The sequence below is a fragment of the Galeopterus variegatus genome, unplaced genomic scaffold (assembly GCF_000696425.1).
Source record: "Galeopterus variegatus unplaced genomic scaffold, G_variegatus-3.0.2 Scaffold944, whole genome shotgun sequence".
NCBI classification, from domain to species: Eukaryota; Metazoa; Chordata; class Mammalia; order Dermoptera; family Cynocephalidae; genus Galeopterus; species Galeopterus variegatus.
The window spans coordinates 415,200-428,396 of NW_007727055.1; positions in this window are offsets into that span (position 1 = coordinate 415,200).

Genomic DNA, 13,197 nt, shown 5'->3' on the forward strand with positions numbered 1-13,197 from the left:
CCATCAATTTTCTTTCTCTGAAATTAACTGATTGTTTACTGACCTCTTGCAGTGTTGTGATATTGGGTTAAATCCTGGGCTGGATCCACTCTTTCCTGTGAATTGTCTTTTTTTTGGAGGTGGGGGGGGATTTGCTGGAGAATACCTTTAAGTAACTTTCTTAAAGAATGTGCATTAGACGAAATTTCTGTGTCTTTTTTCTGTCTAAAAATGTCATTCTGGGGCTGGCGGGTTAGCTCAGTTGGTTTGAGCTCAGCCTTATAACACCAAGGTCACGGGTTCAGATCCCCAGAGTAGCCAGCCACCAAAAATAAAACAAAATAAATAAATAAAAATGTCATTCTGCTATCATGGTGATAGTTTAGTGGTTATAGACAGATTTCTACAATTAAAAATATTTATCTAGACAGTTTTTGGAATCTTTAATATGTTCGAAGTCTCACCTCCTTATGTTTTCTTTTTTGTTAGGATTCTTCTGCAGCAGGGGGGACCCTATCCCCCCACTATTGCCTGTACTTTTTCTTTCCTCTCTCTCTTTTGTCTCTATCTTGCTCAATTTTTTTGTCCCACAATTTCTCCTCCAGGCGTAACTTCCTAGAAGAGAGCCCCAGATGGCCAGAATTTACAGAAGTTTTCCTGGAAGGGAGCCCCAGGTGGACTGCTCTGGCCCCTTCAGATCTCCTCATGTGTCCCTTGCACCTATTCACTATTGAGCAAATCCCTTTCCTGTTTCAGCCGCTGATTTCAAATTGGCCTGTTATGCTTTCCCATAAATGCCTGTTGATTCTTTTGGGATTCTCCTGCTCTCAAATACTTGAAATGCTCCATTGCTTTCCTTTCCTTCTTTCCAAACAGATGCTGATACATGCAAGAGCTTATGGCTGCTAGCAGCTTTTTCATTATCTGCTTGTATTTTTGGAGTTATTGATTTTGCTGTAAACAGTGACCATCATATTTTAGTTTTGCTACCTAGTGGTATTGATGTGGAAGTTTTGGGGGAAACTCAAACTGTACTGCCATCTTTCCAAAACCTTCTCATTTCATTATTTAATTTTCATAATATGGTACAGCCTGAATTATAACTTTAATCTTAAAAAAAAAAGATATTTTATTGGTAAGTTATATTTGATGTTGTGTTGAAATTAGGATTATTTATTATACATGATTTATATAGCTTTTTGTCTTTTTTTTAAGTTTTTTTTATTCCTTTCTATTTTGGATTCCCTAATGATTACAGGCAAATTGACTCATGTATTTGTTTTTTTGAAAAATTTTTCTCCCCCCCCCTTATCAAGATATTATTGATAAATAAAAGCTATATATACAAGTACTTACAGTGTAAAACATGATATGTATACATTGTGAAATGATTAAAACAAGCTAATTAATATATCCATTACCTCACATACTTATCTTTTTTTTTTTGGTAAGAACATTTAACATCTACTCTTAGCAATTTTCAAGTACACCGTACATTATTTTGTTAAATGAGAATTATCTCTTTCTTTAAAGTTAAAAAAAATGTTCAAGAGTATATACATTAGGGGCAGAGCCATATTATGGAGGTGACTTTTTGGTGACTTTCTCAATTCTTTATATTATCTGTTTGTATGTTCTGTTTCAACTTATTTATTTTGGAGAGTTGTGCATTTTTGGGGAGATTTCAATGTTATTAGCATACAGTATATATTCTCCTGTAATAAAAAGTCTTATTTTTGATATTCTATGTAATTTTTCATTATAGCTTTTTAAAATGTGTTTATTTCTTATTTAGATTTCTGTGATCTATTAGTTCTGAATTTTAAACAAGTAGGTTATTCAATAATAATCAATTCCATTGCTTAATTTGTTTTCTAATTACTTTTAAGAAAATGAAATTTTATTAATATTATTTTTTACATTCTAGGATGTTGTTGCAGAGCGGTTGGGAAGGAGGGGGAGAGGGGAAAGGGGAAGGAAATGGATGGAAGGAGGAGGCAGGAGGAGTTTGGGACTGAGGCCTGTGGCACCCCCCTCATGCCCACAAGGGAGACCATGGGGCTTCCAGCAGTGGCTTGGTTATAGCTGGGCTGGGTGCAGATGTCGGGGGGTGTGGCAAAGCCCTCATACCCCACTATACCCGCTTAGGAAACTGGGGCCCTTCTGGCTGTGACTTGGTGGTTGTTGCTGGGCTGATTGCATGTGCTGGGGGGGGTGTGTGGCCGAGGCCCGAGGCCCCCCATTGCCCTGGCTCGGAAGAGCCAAGGGTGCTTCCTGTGGTGGCTTGGTGGTCGCTGCTGGTCTGGCTGTGTGTGTTGGCAGGGCGTGGCCGAGACCCTCATCCCCCACTGTCAGGACTGGTTGTGGGTGTCAGGGGGCATTGCTGAGGCCTCTGGCCTTCCTCCCATTCTGGCTTGGTATCCCAGGGGACTTCTGGTCCTTCTAGGTGTTATAGGTGTTCTTTGGTGAAATGAGACCTTTACTAGTTAATATGAAACTTTGTCTCTGATTGTGGGTACTTTTTTCTTTCAGTTCTGTGTTGGATTATTTGCTGTTCCCACCATTTAAACTCTGCACTGGAACTAATTTGCTTACTTCTAAAATGGGGGAACTTCCTGTGGGGGCCAGTACTTGAGCTCTGAGGTTGAGCTAAATTGCTGCTTTGCTGATGATTCTGTAGGGAAGGCTTTTTGTGCAGCTGAGGGTTTTTTTTTTATTCTTATTTTAATTTAAAATTTTTAAAATTTTTTATTTTTTCTCTATTTCTTTTTTTAATTTTAACTTCTCAATATACATTGTAGTTGATTTTCGTGACCCTTTACCCGTTCCTCTTTCCCCCTCTTCTCTCCCCTCCCCCTGCTACATCATATCTGTTCACTTGTTTTAACAAGTTCAAGGAATTGTTGTGATTGTTGTGTCTTCTCCCCCACCCTTTATTTGTTTGTGTGTATATTTATTTATTTTTAGTAGCTGAGGTTTTAATGGTTGACTTTATAGGCACTTCTGGCTCTTGAGAGATCCAAAACTCTGGTTTGGGCCTGAGTCTTTTCATCGAACTGCATGCCATGCAATTCTATATTCCTGACCTGTCTCCTCTGAGTGGTCCTTCACTGATAACGGTGCAAATCAGCACTGAGGGGTTTTCAAAAAGGGGGCTGAGGGAATGGAATGTGGGGGCAGGGGGATGTGAGCTGTGGGGGCTCCCAGCAAGGAGCTAGGTGCGAGTTCTCACCAAACTTTCTGTTCCCATCCTTACCATTATCTCAGGGTCCTGATTCTGGGTGGAACCAATGTAGCTTTATGGATGTCCTCTTGGTTTTTTAGGGTCTGGATAGTTTGTGTCTTATGTCAAGTTTGCAGCTTCAGGTTGGCTGGAAAACAACTTTACATTTGTGTAAATAATGTCATTTTTGCCCCATAACCAAAGTTCAAAGTATCAAATAACCATGGAAAAAGAGGGAATTCAGATAAACACATGTCAAGAAAAAAACTATGCTGTTTTAAAAATCTTTTAGAGCCCATGAGGTTTTGGTCCCAACCTGGCTTCAGTCCTGCTTAGCCCAGCAGAGGCATCAACTGTCGCTGTTTTCCTCAGGCACTCCCAGCGCCAGTGAAAATCGTTGGTCTTTAATTCTGAGGCCAACATTTCTTTTTTGGAGCAGAAGTTAGTCCTACAAAAGTTTTCTTTCAATCTTCAATCATAAAGGTCAAAAAAGAAAAATAAACTTAAATGTTGAGCTAGAAAAAATAGTGAGAGAAGAGGGTTTTCAGGTCCTGCCTTCGACATAGACGAGGACTCAGCTGGGTGCCTCACAACGGTCAGGCCTGCCTTTGACTGTCCAACCACGTGGCTTGGCTAGTTTTGGCAACAACCGATTGGTGGAAAACAGGAGTTCTGGGCAATAAATAACATAGCACCATAAGAATAAAATGTCACTTTGATTAAACAACTTTACTTAGTGATCTTTGCTGCGTAAGCAGAGAATTGAGTTTAAAGTTTCATCCTGCGGTAAAGGCATCATTATTCTTCAACCTCTTTAATCCTCCTCACCCCAAACATCCCAGTCATGGCATAAGCACCCTCTGGACACACCAATTTCTGACTGGCATGGCATTAGGTAATAAGATCCAAGAGTGAGCAGGAGGGAGAGGACAGGGCTCTATCATTAATATCATCTTTCCCTTATTAATTTTAAGCTATTTTCCATTTGCTAAGTCATTTCCAAGAACAGGAAAGGAAATAGGCTTTGTCGTGTGAATAAAACTTATTAGTTGAGAGTGTAAATTCTTTTATTTTTTCTTCTCCAGGGGCTGGTTAGTACGGGGATCTGAACCTGTGACCTTGGGGTTATAAGGCTGCACTCTAGCCAACTGAATTAACTGGTCAGGGCGGAGTGTAAATTCTACTAGAATGTTTGTAGTAACAAAACGTTACTAAAGGAAACAATCAAGATGACCCATGAAATGAGAACTTATATTTTCTTTTCTGGTTAATATGACTAAAGACATATCCATGAGCTCAAAAATAAAAAATGCATTTGTTTCTATTTTATTTATTTCAAATTATTCTTTCACTCATCTTTTCTATCTTTACATGTGCATCAAGTCTATTTTGCCTTTAACTCCAGATTATCACCTGCTGGTGCTGAAAAATCTTGTCTTTATTATGTCACATATTATTTCTATATAAGTGCAACAGCACTGGTGGTCATTAAGTGTCTATCTTTACCTGAGTATTCTTTGTTTTATTACCCACAGTAGATTGGTAAATTCCTTGTCTTTGTAATATGGGTAATTTATAGAATACCTCATTTAGAACTTTTCTCCTTGATGTTATTACCTTTCTTCAGTTAAGTGGGAAGGGAAAATGACAGCTGGAGGATATCAGGACTATCCAAAAAAGTGAAGTGCTCTTTGTTTATCCTTCAATCAGCAACTATCTGTTGATTGTTGTCATTGGTACAGGTTAATAAATTTAGATTATTTTGTGTAATTTTTGCACCCATAATATATCATTCATATTTACTCCCAAAGGAGAAGGGGACTATACTCATTGAGCACTGTGCTGGGCAAATCACAAGCCACACATTCCCAACTACTCCTCAGTGCCCTCTGAGCACGCCTCACATTTCCATAGTCACAAGTAGTAGCCATACTCTCAAGGCTTTTAAAATAATTTTTTGTAAAATACTTTTAATTCATCTTCTCCACAGTGTACATGTAAACAATTAACATTAATTAAGACACTTCTTTTTCATTTTATATGTGCCATTTTCCAAATTACAATGAGTTTTAGTCAGTAAGACCATGTGACCCTAATGTAGCTGCATCACTAGATAAATTATTTTTTTTAAATGATATTATGGATGGGCCTGTTTCCCAGCAGCAAAAGTCTCCATTGTAACATGGAATTAAACATTTGAAAATCTGAGTATAATATAAATATGCCACTCTTTTAGGCTTTTCTACACTCACTGTCTATGTCTCTACATAGCGTTCGTGACTTTGTTGATACTTGTTGATTTTTTCACCAGTTTTCTAGAATGTGAACTCTTTAATGAAGCTCAAGACTGTATTTAGATCAATGCTTTATTCCCAAAGTCTAACCCAATTAATGTTTATTGGTTGAATCCCTTTGAAAGGAATCTTCTTATAAGGCAACTAATTTTAAATATTTAAACAATATTTTATTGCTAGATTTTAAAGTAATTTCTCAATATATTTAATGAATGAGACAAGCTTGTTGAATAAATCATAGTATTAAACTTTAATTTTTCCATCCCTTATTCTCTGTCATTTTTTTAAAACTTTGTATGCTGATCTGGTATATTTTCCCACAAACTTCAACATTTTGTTAATTCATTTTAATTAAAACAAAATGGTTGAGCATGGTCAAAATTAGAATCATGGCATGTACTTTTAGAATCCCAGCCTAGCAGTAGTGATTTTACTATAATACATGAATTCAGTTCTCAGGTTTGGAAATTTTATAAAATTATTCATTTGCTCTTTATATTAGTTTCCCATTGCCACTGTGACAAATTACAACAAACTTAGTGGCTTAAATCAATGTAAATTTATTCTCTTACAGTACTGGAGGTCAGAAGTCTGAAATCAGTTTCACTGAGCTCAAGTCAAGGTATCAGCAGGGCTGGTTCTTTCTGGCTTCTCCAGGGTAGAATGTGTTCCTCGCTTCTTCTGGCTTCCAGAGGCCACCTACATTCCTTGGCTTATAGCCCCCTTCCTTCATCTTTAGGGCAGCACCTTGCTTCTAGTGTTGCATTGCCTTCTTCTGTGGTTAAATCTCCCTCTGCCTTCTCTTGAGAGGAAACTTGTGATTACATTTACAGCCCACTCAGATAATCCATGATAATCTCACCATCTCAAGATCCTTAACTTAATCACACTTGGAAGGTTCCTTTTGCCATATAAAGAAATATTCACAGGTTCCAGGAATTTGGACGTAGAGTTTTTGGGGGCCCATTGCCAGCTTACCACATCCACCTCTTTTTGTTTAATTTCTGTACTGAATATGTGATGCTCTTCTAATAAAAAAGTTTTAACATATGTATTAAAGCATTTATTTTTATTGATGCTATTTGCTACTTTGTGTTTTAAAGAATTAAATAATTTTAATTAAAAACATTCTAAATTATGTGTTCACAGAAAATACAAATTTTTGTCAAGTTGTCATCTCTAAATATGTCCTGAATCTGTTCTTGGTGGTGGTATTGTGGAAGATGGGGGAAGACCAACGTGTTGGAAAGGCAGTCCGTTTGGTCAGTGGGCTCTTCACTGTCCAGAAAACAGCAACTGAAAAGAAAAAAATAAAAATGAAAATAGAAAAACCCAGCAACTGAAATAATATTATTTCCCTTCTATTCTGACACTTCTACCCTTCTACAAGCTTTTTTATTAATGGGAGGTGAAAACGTTAAAAACAGAGAACATGTTTACTCAATTTCACATTCCTGCTTGGACTGACACATTGTTGCAAACATGCCACACCCTCTCCAATAGCCATCTATGCCTTTTCATAGGCTGGCTCTCATTCTCTGAAATGCTCCTACAATTCTTTCCTCAACTGAGAACACTTGGCCTTCTGAACTTAGCTCAGGACTGTCTGCCTCTGTGGTTCCGGCTGGACGTTTCTGTGGGCTTCTCCCATATGACCTCACTACACAGCCCTCTAGCTATGATATCACTCATCATCCTGGATTGCAATACTTATTTACTGATCTTTCTCCTCCTCTAAGCTATGTGCTCCATAAAGGTAGGGACAGTGCCCTTCAGTTTATAATACCTAACACTCTGTTCACAGAGTACGCATTTACTAAATGTGTGAAAATAAGTAAAGACTCATTCAATAATTGTGTATTGAATGAATGAATGAAGTTTCACTTACCAATGAGTTTATTCATTTTACTAACTTCTCTACCACTGCAATTTTGAAACATGCACATTTTGTAGTGTGAGGTATAGTAAGAAATGAAAAAAGTTTTATTTATCAATGTTGATACCATAAAAACATAGATCTATAAAATATTTTATATATTTGGGGGGGTGGGATCATATGGATCAGATCATTCATTGGCACATGAATTGTGTTTCTGGCCAAATAGGCTAGTTAAGATGGAACAAATATGTCAATATCCCTCTAAAAACAGTGTCAGTGTGTCATGTAGTGTCCACCTAAGAACTCTGACAAAGCACCTACGTTTACATAAGGTTACCACAGTTACATGTTATGACACATACCTAAATAAAATTACTTCCAGTAAAAGTACTTATTGTTTAATGTTTTGGTAACTGAACCTATAAATATACTGTTAACTTGTTTTTACTTATTTAACAATGCAAAATAAAAATTTATTAGTTTATTAATTTTGCTATAAAGCTGCACACATCTACTTTATATGAAGTTATTTAAAGATTAAGAAGTCAGTTTCTCTGCATGAAGCTGACTTTCAATTCAGAATCTGAAAAAAAATAGAGGTTTAAGTTGGGATGATTATTTTTCTCAGACAATTTTCAAGCGGATAGAAATTTGTAGCTAAAATAGAAATCTTTTAAAAATGTCTACCTTTCACACAGATAGTGCACTGCGGCCACCACCACAGTCACTTTTGCCACAGTAGCAGCCACCACCACGGTGCAGGCAGCTCACAGACCACTCAACTGCATTCACAAAGGAGGGTCACCAGCAGATCCTGAGGAAAAAGGTGAGTGAGATCAGATCCATGCCCCAGTAGCCCAACAGACAGTGGGAATTGTGCTGCCACACTCAGTAGCACACTTGGGAATGGGAGGTACATGTGCAGCCGATATGACTCCTTGATCTGGGAAGAAACACACATAGAACTCCCTGAGAGTACAGAAACCAGGATATTCAAGTAGACTAAGGAAGAAAATTCCCAATCATTACTAACCTATCCCCCAACTGGGGGAAGCAAGAACCCAGAAGGAGCCTATGCCTGTAAGAAAGAGGAAAGAGAAACACTACTCAGTGTCACGCATTCAAACTGAGATGCTCCAATATACCCCGGTGCACCCAACAGGGTCACAGGAAACTAGCCAGTGTGCCAAAAAGCCTGTCTAGGGTCACCCACCATAGCCAAAGAGTAACAGGACACCCAGGCACTTCTACAAGAACTCGAAAGCTCACCCATGCCTCAACAAACCAGCAGAGTGTCACTGACCTCAGCGAGGAATCTCTAAGTTCCTCAGTGCCTTGATCATGGAGGCACTTACATGCAACTCCAACACTGAATACAGCTGAAGTACCTACACAGAGACTAGATGACTGCCTTTTTCCAGAACCAATGTTAAAACACCCTACCCAGTAGTCAATATAAAGCACATTTACAGGAGGAAGTCTCTCTCCTCAAAGCCCCCTCTAGAGTAGTAGAAGAAATGATTGCTTTACCAGATGAACAGACATTAACATGGACATGCCAGAAATGTGAAAAAAATAAGAAAATATGACACCACCAAAGGAATACAATAATTCTTAAGGACCAGACCCCCATAGAGCATGAAACCCTTGAAATGACTGAAAAGGCATTTATAGTAACAATCTTAAGGAAACTCAGTGAAATACAAGAGGACTCAGACAACATAATGAGATGAGAAAGAGTATCTAGGATATGAAAGAGGAAATGTACAAAGAAATTAGTATCTTATAAAATGTAGCAAAACTCCTGGAACTGAAGGATTCATTCAACAAAATAAAAAACACAACTGAGAGATTAAGCAGAGGGTTAGAGCAAGCAGAAGGAAGAATTTCTGATCTTGAAGACAGAATAAACCCAAGGCAGACAAAAAAAATTTGAAGAAAAAAGAAGAGAAAAGAAAAATAATTTTAAGAAATGAAGAAAGTCTAAGAGAGCTAGCAGACAATTTTAAGCATACAAGCATCCAAACCATAGGTGTTCTGGAAGAGGAGGAGAAAGGAAAAGGCATTGATACTTATCCAATGAAATAATAGCAGAAAAGTTTGAAAAGTTCCCAGGTATAGGGAGAGACATGGACCTTCAGATTCAGGAGGCTCAAAGATGCCCAAACAGATTCAATACAAAAATATCCTCTACAAGACACATTATAGTCAAATGAGCAAAGCTCAAAGGCAAAGAGAGAATCTTAAAAAATCAAGAGAAAAGCATCAAGTCACCTATAAGGGAGTCCCCATCAGCCTAATGGCAGTCTTCTCAACAGACAGCCTACAGGCAAGAAGAGAATGGGATAATATATAAAAAATGTTATGAGAAGGGCCGACCCTGTGGCTCACTCGGGAGAGTGTGGTGCTGGGAGCGCAGTGGCACTGGGAGTGCTGAGGCCACGGGTTCGGATCCTATATAGGAATGGCCAGTGCTCTCACTGACCGAGCACGGTGCGGGCAACACCAAGCCAAGGGTTACGATCCCCTTACTGGTCGGGAAAAAAAAAATGTTATGATAAAAAAACTGCCATCCAAGAGTACTAAACCCAGGAAGGCTATCCTTCAGAAATGAGGGTGAAATAATGCATTTCACAGACAAACAAAAACTGTGGGAGTTTACCACCACATGAACAGCACTACAAGATATTCTCAAGGAAGATCTGCATCTGGAATCCAAAAAATGTTAATCACTGTCATAAATAAACAATAAAGAACAAAACCCACCAGTAGAACAAAAATGCAAATGAGAAACGAAAAGAAATTCAAAACCCTCAAAAAACCAACAAACACAGAAGATAAACAATAAAAGAAGAAAAAGGAGACAAAGGATATTTACAACATCCAAGTGAAAAACCAATAAAATGCAAGGAGTAAGACAATACCTTTCAATAACAACCCTAAATGTAAATGGATTAAATTCCTCAATCAAGGGCCGGCCCGGTGGCTCCTCAATCAAAAGACACAGACTGACAGATTAGATCAAAAAAATAGACCCAAGTGTATGTTGTCTTCAAGATACTCATGTCATCTGTAAAGACATACACAGACTAATAGTGAAAGGGTGGAAAAAGATATATCACACAAATGGAAACCAAAAACAAGCAGGATATTCTTTTAGCAGGATAGCTCTTCTTACACTGGATAAAATGGACTTTAAATCAGAACCATAAAAAGAGACAAAGAAAAATATTATATAATGATAAAGGGATCTATTCAGCAAGAAGACATAGCAATCATAAATGCATATGTGCCCAACTCAGGAACACCCAGGTATGTAAAGTAAACAATATTAGACCTAAAGACAAAAGTAGAACCCAATACAGTAATAGTTGGGGATGTGACCACTCCTCTTTCAGCATTGAACAGATCACCTAGGCAGCAAATCAACAAAGAAACACAGGATTTAAACTAAGCTTTAGACCAATTGAAACTGGCAGATATCTACAGAACATTTCTTGCATTCTTCTCATCAGCACATGGAACATTCTCCAGGATAGGCCAAATATTATATCTTAAATCAAGTCTCAACAACATTTTAAAAAGTCGAAATTATTTCAAGTATCTTTCAGACCACAATGGATTAAACCTAGAAATCAATAACAAGAAACATTCTGCAAACTATACACATACATGGAAATCAAACAACATGCTCCTGAATGACCTTTGGCCTAAGAAGAAATTAAACAGGATATCAAAAATTTCTTGAAACTAATGAAAATAAAGATATAGCATGCCAAAACCTGAGGGATACTGCAAAAGCAGTACTAAGAGGAAAGTTTATTGCAATAAATGCTCACATCAAAAGAATAGAACGATTTCAAATAAACAGCCTACACCTCAACTAGAAAAAAAAAATCGTGCAATCCCAAAGGTAGCATATAGAAAGAAATAGTTAAGATCAGAGCAGAACTAAATGATGTAGAAACCCCCAAATAATAGAAAAGATGAAACAAAAAGTTTGCTTTTCATGAAGATAAAGAAAATAGACAAACCTTTAGCTAGGCTAACTTAAAAAAAAAGAAGAGAGAAGCCCCGAATAACAAAAATCAGAAATGCAAAAAGAGACATTACAACCAATGCCACAGAAATAAAAAAGAATCATAAGCAACTATAAAAACAACTGTATGACAACAAATTTGAAAACCTGGAGGAAATAGATATATTTTGCAGCACATGGAAACTATCAAGACTGAACCAAGAAGACATAGAAAACCTGAATAAACCAACAACAAGCAATGAGATTGATGCAGTAATCAACAATATTCCAACAAAGAAAAGCCCAGGACTGGGTGGCTTTACTGATGAATTCTACCAGACCGTTAAAGAGGAACTAATACCAATTCTCCTCAAACTATTCCAAAAAATTAAAACAGAGGACATTCTCCCAACCTCATTCTATGAGGTCAGCATCACCCTGATACCAAAACCAGACAAATATACAACAGAAAAAGAAAACTACAGGCCAATATCTCTGATAAATGTTGATGCAAAAATCCTCAAAAAAAAATTAGCAGTCAGAATATGGTAACATGTCAAAAAAATTATACATTATGATCAAGTGGGATTCATCCAAGGAATACAAGGAAGGTTCAACATACCCAAGTGCATAAATGTGATACACCACATCAACAAAAGCATGGACAAAATCCATACCATTATGTTAATTGATGCAGAAAAGGCATTTGACAAAATTCAACATTCCTTCATGATTAAGACTCTCAGCAACAAGGACAGGAACAAGACAAGGATGCCCACTCTCACCACTCCTATTTAACATAGTACTGGAAATACTAGCCAGACCAGTAAAACAAGAGAAAGAAAGAAAGTGCATCCACATGGGAGAGGATGAAGTCAAACTGTTCTTGTCTGCAGATGACATGATCTTTTATATAGAAAAACATATACACTCTACTAAAAAACTTTTACAGTGATTAACAATTTCAGTAATGTTGCAGGATACAAAATCAATGGTCAAAAATCAATAGTGTTTTTATACTCCAATAACAAACTAGCAGAAAAAGTAATCCAGAAAGCAAGCTCATTTACAATAGTCACCAAAAAAATAAAATACCTAAGTATGTATTTAACCAAGGAGGTGAAAGATCTACAATGAGAACTATAAAACACTACTGAAAGAAATTAAAGAGGACACAAAAAGGTGGAAAGACAAAGCATGCTCTTGGATGGGAAGAATTAACATCGTGAAGATGTCCGTTTTACCCAAATCAATCTACAGATTCAGCAAATCCCCATCAAAATATGAATGAATGGGCAAAAGAGCTAAATAGACATTTCTCTAAAGAAGATATACAAATGGCCAACAATCATATGAAAAAATGCTCAACATCACTCAGCATCTGGGAAATGCAAATCAAACTACACTGAGATACCATCTCACCCCAGTTAGGATGGCTAAAATCCAAAAGACTCTGAACGATAAATGCTGGTGAGGTTGCGGAGAAAAAGGAACTCTCACACATTGTTGGTGGGACTGCAAAATGGTGCAGCCTCTATGGAAAATGGTATGGAGGTTCCTCAAACAGTTGCAGATAGATCTGCCATATAACCAACCAACCCACTGCTGAGAATATACCCAAAGGAATGGAAATCATCAAGTCGAAGGTATACCTGTTCCCCAATGTTCATTGCAGCGCTCTTTAGAATAGCCATGAGTTGGAACCAGCCCAAATGTCCATCATCGGATGAGTGAGTGGATACGGAAAATGTGGTGTATCTACACAATGGAATACTACTCAGTTATAAAAATGAATGAAATACTG